Here is a 10,917-nt window from a genome sequence, read left to right on the forward strand (position 1 = left end):
GCCCTCTTGGCTCTCCCGTGGATACCCCTCCACTTCCATCTGAGGAGCCCAAGTATATTAGTTCAGATTCTGAAGAGGATCCATCTGAGGACACTGTCACCCCAATGCCTATTTCTCCCATGATGCCAGTACTTGAGTCCCCATTGTAACACCCCCAGATCCGGGGTCGGGAATCCGGGTTGTCACGGTCTTTATTTCCATTAATAGCACTTAACTTGAATCAAAATAAATAAATGCATGTTGTGATCCCACAATAATACACAATCCATAACCGGTTATAGTCCCATAGATAAAATTGGGATAAATATCAGTCATAAGATCTACAAGTTATAAGTTATTACAAACCCAAAATGATTAATTAATAAGTTTACAAGTTCCTTGCCATTTTCTTACACAAGTCATAATTATACATAAGTTTGATTCCCAAAAGCTAAAAATCTAGCCTACAGGTAGATCTACCTCTGCAGTGATAACGACTAAGATCTCACCGGGTAGTCGTGGGACGTTTCCCATGGTCTTGCGGTGGGTGTGCTTGAGTCTGGACATCTTGCCTAGCTATTGTTATGTGATAAATAAATAAAGCAAGAGTAAGCAATACAGATCACAAGATAATATATAGTTTGATCAACAATGCAAAGTATCTTTATCAAAATCTTTCTGAAAATCTTTGCCATGCATAAGGTAACATTATCTTGATAAATGTTTAAAAGATAAAGTTACTAGATACTCCAACATGTAATATTTTCATAATCACTGGAAACTTCTGCTATGTAATGTATAAACAGTGTTTCAAAATATAATCTGTATAAGATAACGTTACAAGGTGATCTAATATATCTAACCTTATCGTAATAGCTTTTATGAAATCTTTGTTATAAAAGTATGAACAAGTTTCAATATATATAACATATATAGAGATGTTACAAGGTATGTTATGTTATCTATAACCAAATTCTCAGAATATAATTTAAAAGATGAAGTTACAAAATACTTCATTTCAAAATATCATTTTAAACGTTCAACCCTGCCAACACTCACTAGTTATCCAGCTGTAGCTTTTTCTCATTGGGGTGCTCTCGATGATATTGCAGAAAATATCCAATCTGGATGGTGAACTAATTCCGGAGCATTGCCACGCCAGGGTATACAACTTACGATGATCAGTCACAGTCGTACATCCCCGCAATATAACTACATGTAGGGAAGAACAATCCGAATTACTTGTCTACCGCACCCAGAACTCCTAAGGAATGAACCGCCTCTGCGGAACTTCCTGGCACATTAGGTCAATAATAAATGCTAGACCAACACCACTCGACCACTTACGCTTTTACTAGTTCAGATGAAATCCATGACCCTGAAATGTACAGCTCGTCTCCCCTTTCCCCAAGTAGAAACTTGTTGATAAGACTCCACCAAGAAGTCGTATCTAGTTGAAAAGGGGAAACTCACCAATATTTTCTAAATGATGCTTGTTAATGGATTAAACTTGTTCCATGACTTACTTCCTGAATGTTGGGCAAGTAATCAAATACTTTCTTTCTTTATCTATCCAACAACTTCGTTGCGAATATAAAACGCATCACTGAGCAGGATCCCCCATATTTTGAGCGAGTATTTAAATCTCCTTTATGAAGAACGACTTAAACTTGAAAACGAGTTTTGGGATCCTCTCTTTTACTTTTAAAACAATATGATGAAGTTCGAAAATATTTTTCGAAAATATTTAAGATAAAGAGGATTTAAATTATATAAATCATTTGTCAAACTCATTTGAAAATATTAAAAAAATATTTAAATATTATTCTTTAAATAATTATTAATTAAAGAATATATTTAAATAAAAATAAGCAAAGTTAAAAACCTTTCAATGAATATTCAAAACTAATATTTATTTAATAAATTTATAAATATTCATAAGTAAAATCTTTACTCGAATAACCAAAATATTATTCAATAATAATAATTGATCGTAAATAAAATATTAAATGAATATTCGAAATAATATTTTGTTAAATATAATTGATGATATCAACAAAAACTATCAGAAGTTCATATCAGGACTTATATCAGTATTTACTGAAGAATGACGTCATCAGTACTTATCAGTACTTGATGATCAATAGATGATGTCATCAGGATTTGTCACTTTAGTAGATATTCAATATGGAAAAGGAAAGCAGGAATTCAAGGCGGTGAAGGACTTTATCTCAGAAGCAATTATACATGGATAGGTTTCCTTATTATAATTGAATATGATTCCTTATTTGATTGTGTATCTGTGCTCTATATAAAGCACAGATTAGGTTCATGCTATATGCATTGCGAATATTTTTATATCATTCACATAACCTAGAAGCTCTCAAGGATAATTGTTCATCCTTTCGAGAGAGCACGTTTGTAATCAGATTTTTTATCTTTTAATATAAAAACTATTGATTCCGTTGAAGCTTTTTCGAATTGATTGCATAAACTGTATTCACCCCCCTCTACAGTTGATTACGGGCCTAAAAATTGGTATCAGAGATTGATGTTAACATACAAATAATTTAAAATGTGAAAATCAATTTACAATGTCAGACAAAGAAGAAGAACCACCCAACAACCCCAGCCACATCACAGATTAGCAGCAACATGGGTAGGTATGAAGCAATCAAGGTGCCAATCCTGAAGATACATGAATCTACAATATGGAAAGTCAGGATGACCTTGTGTTTGGAAGCCACAGATCCTCAATATCTAAACAGGATTTATGATGGTCCTCATAAACCAATGAAGGTAGTTGTTTCTGTTGCACGAGAACCAGAAAAGATGGTTGACAAAGACAGTAAGGACTACACTCCTGAAGATCTTTCATCTATTATGAAGGATGCTAAGGTCAGACACATCTTGCACAATAGTCTTGATAGTGTTATGTCCAATAGGGTTATTGGATGTAAGACATCAAAAGAGATATGGGATGCTTTAGAGGTAAAATGTCAAGGTACAACTACTATCAAGAAGAACAGGAGGACAGTACTTACTAAAGAATATGAACACTTTGACTCAAGAGAAAATGAATCCTTAACTGAGATCTATGACTTATTTCAGAAGCTTCTGAATGACTTGTCTCTTGTCAATAAGGAGTATGATTTGGAGGACTCAAACTTGAAGTTCTTACTTGCTCTCCCTGAAAAGTGGGACTTTAATAAAGGATAACTATGAACTTAATAACACACCTCTAGATGAGATCTATGGAATACTAAAAACTTATGAACTAGAGATGGAGAAAAGAAGCAAGAGGAAAGGATCTAAATCTAGACTAGTAGCACTCAAAGTTGAAGAGAAGCCAAAGGAGAAAGCTAGGAGAAAAAGCTACTCCAAAGGAAAAGCTATGATTGCAAAGTCAGATACTGAATCATCAAACTTTGATAATGACTCAAATACTGATAATGAATCAGATACTGATAGCGATCATGACAACAATGAAGACATGAATCAAATGGCTGCACTATTGGTTAAAGGCTTCAAGAAGATGGTCTTCAAGAACTTCAAGAAAGGGAGAAGATTTTTCAGAAAAGGATCTAGTTCCTCAAACTTTGATAAGATGAACAACAAAAGAAATACTGATTGGAAGGAATCAAAATCTGTAAAACTTGACAAGTCAAAGGAGAGATGTTACAACTGTGATGGAATTGGACACTTCGCAACTGACTGCAGGAAACCCAGAGCTGAGAAGAAACAAGCCTTGATCTCAAAGAAGAAAAACTAGGATGATTCATCAGAATCAGATGATGAGGTCAATTATGCTCTCATGGAAAATGCTGATGATGAGGCTAATAATGCTGAATTAAAGGTACCTCAGACTGTCCTTACTTTTGATACTGATGATATCTATGAATTAAGATTATTTCTTAAGACTTTGCATGTTAGTTATAGGGATCAAACCTTAGAGAATAATCGAATCAAGAGTGAAAACTCTAAGTTAAAGAAAAGGAATGATCACCTAGAAATTGAGTTTCTTTCCATGCTAGAAATTCAAAAAGAAATAGATAATACTGTTTATGTTAAAGAAAAAATGTTAGAAAAACATGCTTATCTAGAAAAGGAGTTAGCTAAAGAAAGAGAGGTTATTAAACTTTGGACTTACTCAGGAAAAACAACTCAGGAAATTTTAGAGAATGGTTGTTGGGGATCAGGATTAGGATATGCTGCTAGATCTAATTCTGATAAGAAAATTGAAAAAGAAACTGAAAAAACTAAACCAGTAAATACTGATAGCAATGTCAAACTGAACAAGGTTCAAATAAAGACCATGAAGTTTAATCCAATTGTTAATACTGTTCAACCACAACACCTAGATCAAACTTAATTACTGTTAAGAGTGAACAGGTTCACACAAAATCAATAAATATTGGTTCAATGGCTCAGAAACAGCTTAAGCAAAAGCTGAAGGATTTACACATGAAAAATAAGAAGAGAAGGCCTAGGAAAAATAGGAATGACAATGAAGGTGTTACTAGGAATGGTAATTATGTAACTCCTCATAATACACCTAGAAAGGCCTGTTTGAACTGTGGTAGTACTAATCATCTTGCTAATTCTTGCAGGAAGAATAAAGAGATAAATATTGTTCCTTCCAAATTAGAGTTTAGGAATAGAACAGTTAGATATAAACCACATAGTCCTTGTTTTCATTGTGGTAGTGTTTGGCACTCTATTTATACATGTAAAGAGTATCACAGTTTGTATTATGATTATTATAAAATGAAACCCTCTTTAATTAAAGTAAAATCTGCTTCTGCATGTATAAATACTGATAGTAAGAATGTTAACATAAATTCTGATAAAAAGTCTTCTGCTGCATATGTTAACAAACTTAAAAAGGCCAAATGATCCAAGCAAATCTGGGTCCTTAAAAATACTAACTGATTTCAATTACTGATTGCAGGGTAACATGAGGAATACTCTAGTCTTGGACAGTGGATGCTCAGGACACATGACTGGTTATAAATCCCTGCTATCAGAATTCGAGGAGAAAGCTGACCCAATTGTTTCTTATGGAGATGGAAACTTAGGAAAAATCTTGGGATATAGAAAAATCAAGTTGGAAATGTCATCATTGAAAATGTAGCTCTGGTTTTAGGACTCAAGCATAATTTGATCAGTGTGAGTCAAATCTGTGACAGAGGTTACCATGTCAACTTCTATGAGGAGCACTGTGAAAATGTTAGTAAGTCTGATGACAAAATTGTAATGACTGGTGTGAGATATGGTAGTTTTTATGAAGCCAGGGTCTCCACAAATACTGATGAATCAGAAGTTTATCTACTTTTTTTTATCGTAGGTAACCCGCAGCCGCTCCCTTTTGGGTGCGCACTGGGTAAACCCTACGGGCTCACGCAATAGCCTGCAAACCACGTGAACCAAGGTAAACCGCATTTAAGTGACATGCTCTGACTCAGGAGGCATAATCATAAATTCTCCTCCCGTGGGATTCGAACCTGTGTGCATCTGTGGAAGACAGCTGGAACTGGCATAAAAGACTTTCTCACCTCAATTTCAACAATATCAATGAACTTGTGAGGAAAGATCTTGTAAGAGGATTTCCCAATGCAGTGTTTACTCCTGATGGCTTATGTGACTCATGCCAGGAATCCAAGCAAAGGAAAACATCTTTCAAGAGTAAAATTGAATCCTTCATTCTTGAAGTATATCATTTACTTTATATTAATCTCTTTGGTCCAGTAAATGTTATGTCAATTGCCAAGAAGAGGTATGCATTAGTAATTGTTGATGAATATACAAGATACACATAGGTGTATTTTCTGCACACTAATGATGAGTCTCCATCCATTCTTCTTGATCATGTGAGGGAGCTGGAAAAAGGATCAACATATAAAGTGAAGATCATCAGAAGTGATAATGGAACTGAGTTCAAGAATAGCTCTATGGAAGAGTCTTGCAAACTCAAGGGGATAAAATAAGAGTTTTCTGCTCCTGGAACTCCACAACAAAATGGAGTTGTTGAAAGGAAGAATAGAACTCTCATAAAGCTGCAAGAACCATGCTGGAGGAAGCAAGATTGCCTATCTACTTCTAGGCAGAGGCTGTGCAAACTACTTGCTTCACACAAAATATAACATTGATCAACAGGCATGGTAAAATACCATTTAAAATGGTGAAGGGAAAGAAGCCAAATTTGAAGTAATTTCATATTTTTGGTTGTAAGTGTTTTATTCTCAAAACTCACCCGGAGCAGCTGACGAGGTTTGATCTACAAGCTGATAAAGGAAATTTTGTGGGATACCCATTTTCTACAAAAGCCTTCAGAGTTTATAATCTGAGAACAAGAACAATCATGTAATCTATTCATGTATCTTTTGATGACAAGAAGATAACAGGTCTAGAAGATGCAGATGACCATGATAAATTGAGATTTGAAAATGAAGTATCTTATGTTGAACTCTTAAATCATGATCCTGATACAGTAAATCCTGATACCACTCAAAGCTCTGATGATCCATATGATAGTGGAAATTTTTCTAACACCGAAGCACATGATGAGGGGGAGCAACATGATTCAAATCCAGAGACTTCTACAAGTGATTCATCTCAAGAGACATTAGTAGATAGATCATCAGACTCAAATTCCTCAAACTCTGATGATTCAAATGCTGATAACAATGGAAACACTGATTCAGGGGGAGCATCAGGACATGATAGAGGTACTAGTCAAAGAAATAACGGAGAGCTCATGGATCAAAGGGGAGAGTCTTCTTCAAGGAGTCAACTTCCATCTATAAGAAAATGGTCTAAGTCACACACACCTGACTTAATCATTGGAAACCCTGAAAGTGGTGTAATAGCTAGAAAAGCCACTCAAAATGAATGTCTCTACCATTCTTTTTTATCTCAAACTGAACCCAAGAAGGTAGAAGAAGCTCTTTAAGATGCTGATTGGGTTACAACAATGCAAGAGGAGATTAATAAATTTGAAAGGAATAAAGTCTGGACTCTTGTGCCAAGATCAAAGAACAGATCTGTAGTTGGCACAAAGTGGGTGTTCAGAAACAAAACTGACAGTGAGGGCATTGTTACAAGAAATAAAGCAAGACTTGTTGCTAAGAGCTACTCACAACAAGAAGGCATTGATTATGATGAGACATTTGCTCTAGTTGCAAGGCTTGAGGTAATTAGAATCTTTCTAGCCTATGCTGCTCACAAGAAGTTTAAGGTGGTCCAAATTGATGTAAAGGGTGCATTTCTACATGGAGAACTCGAAGAGGAAGTTTATGTTGAACAACCTCCAGGGTTTATTGATCCAAAGTATCCAGATGATGTCTACTTACCGGATAAAGCACTCTATAGACTGAGGCAAGCTCCAAGGGCCTGGTATGAAATACTTGCTCTATTTTTTCTAGAAAGTGGTTTCACAAGAGGTAGAATTGACAAAACCCTCTTTTATAAATACCATGGTAAGGACTTATTATTAGTACAGATATATGTTGATGATATCATTTTTGGATCTACTAATGATAAACTATGTGAGAGATTTGCAAAGCTAATGCAGTCTAGGTATCAAATGAGTATGATGGGAGAATTGAGTTACTTTATGGGGTTACAAGTTAAACAGACTGATAAAGGGATCTTCATAAATCAATCCAAATACACCAGGAATTTGCTCAAAAGATTTGGAATGCAAGACTGCTCAACTGCATCAACTCCCATAGCCACTATAACCAAGTTAGATTTAAATACTGGTTCTTCAGTAGATATAACTAAATACAGAGGTATAATTGGCTCACTCCTATATTTGAATGCTAGTAGACCTAATATCATGTATGCTACATGTCTCTGTGCAAGGTTTGAAGCTGATTCAAGAGGACCTCATCCATTAGCTGTGAATTTTTTTTAAATATCTCAAAGGCACCATGAATCTGGAATTATGGTATCCAATAGATTCAGATTTTAAGCTAATTAGATATTCATATGCTGATTTTGCAGGATGCAAAATAAATAGGAAAAACACTTCTAGAAGCTGCCAATTTCTTGGTGGCAGATTAGTTTCTTGGTATAGCAAGAAACAAAAGTCAATTTCCACATTAACTGCAGAAGCAGAATATATTGCTGCAGGAAGCTGTTGTGCTCAGATTCTATGGATGAAGAATCAGTTACTGGATTATGGGTTAGATTATTCTGCTATTTCCATATATTGTGATAATCAAAGTGCTATTGCAATGACTAATAAGTGGCATTTTATACCACTTAGAGCGTCTCATAACAGCTTGAATTGGTGTCTTGGACTCAAGTATTTTGTGTATTTGACGCGTTTTCTAGTATTTTTACATTTTAGGATATAACTTGCTTAGATAGGTGGTTTTCATCAAATAAAGCTTAAGGAAGTACTTGGAATCAGTCTAGGGGTGATGAGCAAAGAAATCAGCACATACAGGAGCAAAATGAAGAATTTTCCAGAAGGGTAACACGTGACCGCGCGCTAGGAGCACGCGACCGCGTGCCAGCAGGCGACCGCGTGGAGGGAGCATGCGACCGCGTGCGTGCGGAATTTCAGATTCTGGTTTTATTTGTTTTTAATTCTGTTTGGGCTTCTGTTGGCGCGGTGACTCCTGGACTCTTATATAAACCTTATGGGAAGACATTTTCTAAAATAGAAGCGAAGGCAAGAAGATTAAGAAGACCGTTTTAGCACACAACAATGAAGAAGAGGGAGCATTAGTTTATCTCGTGATTCTTTTAATTCGTTGTAACAGTGGATGCTAGTTTTCTCTATGCTTTGAACCTTAATACTCTTGTGACGTACTTCATTATTTATTAAGTATTCTTTTCCAGCCTTATATTATTGTGTTATTAACATGTTTTCATATGAACTCATGGTGACAATGAGTTCTATTATGGGCTAATCGCTATCATGGGGTTCTAACGGATTTATTTATGGATTTTTATAGTTAATTTGTTCTGATACCTTAGTGTGTGGTGATTGATTGATATCCTGGTATTGGTTGTGCTAATTCGTCTTACGTGTGTAGCTAACATATAAGATAACGTGTTAATCTCTATTGAAGCGACAGTGAATATAGAGGTTTAGAACTTGCTATGCTAGCATAGGTTCATGTATTTGTTATGCATGATTCGTAGGTAATTTTAACCATCTTACTTGCCCTATGTAATCATGATAGGTAACTTGCACATTAAACCGTCATGTTTTCAATTCTTATAGACATATAAGGACTAAGCATAATTGGTGTCTATTCAACTTCTATCTCTTTTGTGGATGCTTGGTAGTAGGGTATTCGTACAACGAAAGTTGGTGTTTACTAGTTTCGTGTTATCTGATTAGTGTCATCACCATCACATGCTAAGGTTAAGAATAATGACTTTGAATGAAGTAGTAATGAAGTTAGAATTCCATGTTTGTCATATATAGTAATTCAACCTCAATTCTATTAGTTAATGTTATTTATTATAATCTCTTAGTTTAATAAAAACCCAATTTGTTATTTGTCTTAGCATTGAGCGATAACCATACATTGTTGCATAGGTGCATAAATTGAACTTAACATAAACCAGTCTATGTGGGAACGAATCTGATTTATATCTTATACTACTTGTGAACGCATATGCTTGCGTGAATATTAGCGCGTGTTTTCGCCCTAACAAGTTTTTGGCGCCGCTGCCGGGGACTCGGTGTTAATTTTTAGATTATGTGCTTGTCATCAGTGGTCGTTAAAGTTCACTTACTTGGACTCTTTTACTCTCACGGTTTATTTGTTTGTATTTCAGGTACTCTGTACAATGGGAGATCCAACAACATGAATGAAAGCCTTGATGGATTTTTCTCAACCCAAGATCAATGACATTCAACCTAGCATTGTCCGGCCAGCTATCACAGCTAATACCTTTGAGATCAAGCCTGGCATAATTCAATGGGTGCAGAATTCAATCCAGTTTGGGGGTTCTCCAACTGAAGATCCCAATATGCACATTAGGGATTTCATTGAGATCTGTGATACCTTCAAGTTCAACGGTGTTCCTGAAGATGCTGTGAAGCTGGGACTGTTCCCATTCTCTCTGAGGACAAGGCTAAGAGCTGGTTACACTCTCTACCAGCTGGTTCGATTACTACTTGGGAAGATCTTGCTCAGAAATTTCTTACTAAATTCTTCCCTATGGCGAAGACAGCTGCACTCAGGAATACTATTACTCACTTTGCGCAGCAAAAAAGAGAATCGCTATGTGAAGCTTGGGAGCGCTACAAGGAGATGCTTAGGAAGTGTCCTCATCATGGAAAACCTGATTGGATGATCATCAATTATTTTTATAATGGGTTGGGAGCACAGTCCAGAACCATGCTCGATGCAGCATCAGGCGGAGCATTTTGGGCAAAGAGCTATGAGGAAACTTATGATCTAATTGAACTGATGGCTGCTAATGAATATCAGTATCCAACCCAGAGATGTCCACAGGGCAAGGTAGCAGGAGTTCTTGAAGTGGATACAACTACGGCTATCACTGCTCAACTAAAGGCGTTGTCTATGAAGATCGATTCTCTGGATAACTATGGTGTTAAGCAGATAATTAGTGTTTGTGAGCTGTATGCAGGTCCGCATGTGATGGAGTAATGCGCTATATCTAGTGACTCAATTCAGTTTGTGAGCAACTTTCAGAGATCGCAGCAACCAGTTCTAGACACTTATCATCCTGACAACTAGAATCATCCCAACTTCAGCTGGAGCAACAATCAGAATGTGATGCAACAGCCGTTCCAGCAGTTTGGAAATAAGCTATTCAACCCTCCCCGTTTTCAGCAACAAATTACACCAAAACAACAAACTCATGGTGCATGTCTATCTTCGAATGAAAAATTTGAATTGGAGGAGTTGCGGCTTATGTGCAAAAACCAGGCTCTTATATGCC

General features: G+C 36.1%; 1 non-coding gene across 1 annotated transcript; it reads right to left on the minus strand.

Moving 5' to 3' along the window:
- Positions 1–10,184: 10,184 nt before the first annotated feature.
- On the minus strand, positions 10,185–10,291 carry LOC141716185 (small nucleolar RNA R71). Its single transcript, XR_012572903.1, has one exon. It is a non-coding gene; the product is annotated as a small nucleolar RNA R71 (small nucleolar RNA).
- Between the last annotated feature and the right edge of the window lie 626 nt (positions 10,292–10,917).

The sequence above is a fragment of the Apium graveolens genome, chromosome 3, assembly GCF_009905375.1.
Source record: "Apium graveolens cultivar Ventura chromosome 3, ASM990537v1, whole genome shotgun sequence".
NCBI lineage: Eukaryota > Viridiplantae > Streptophyta > Magnoliopsida > Apiales > Apiaceae > Apium > Apium graveolens.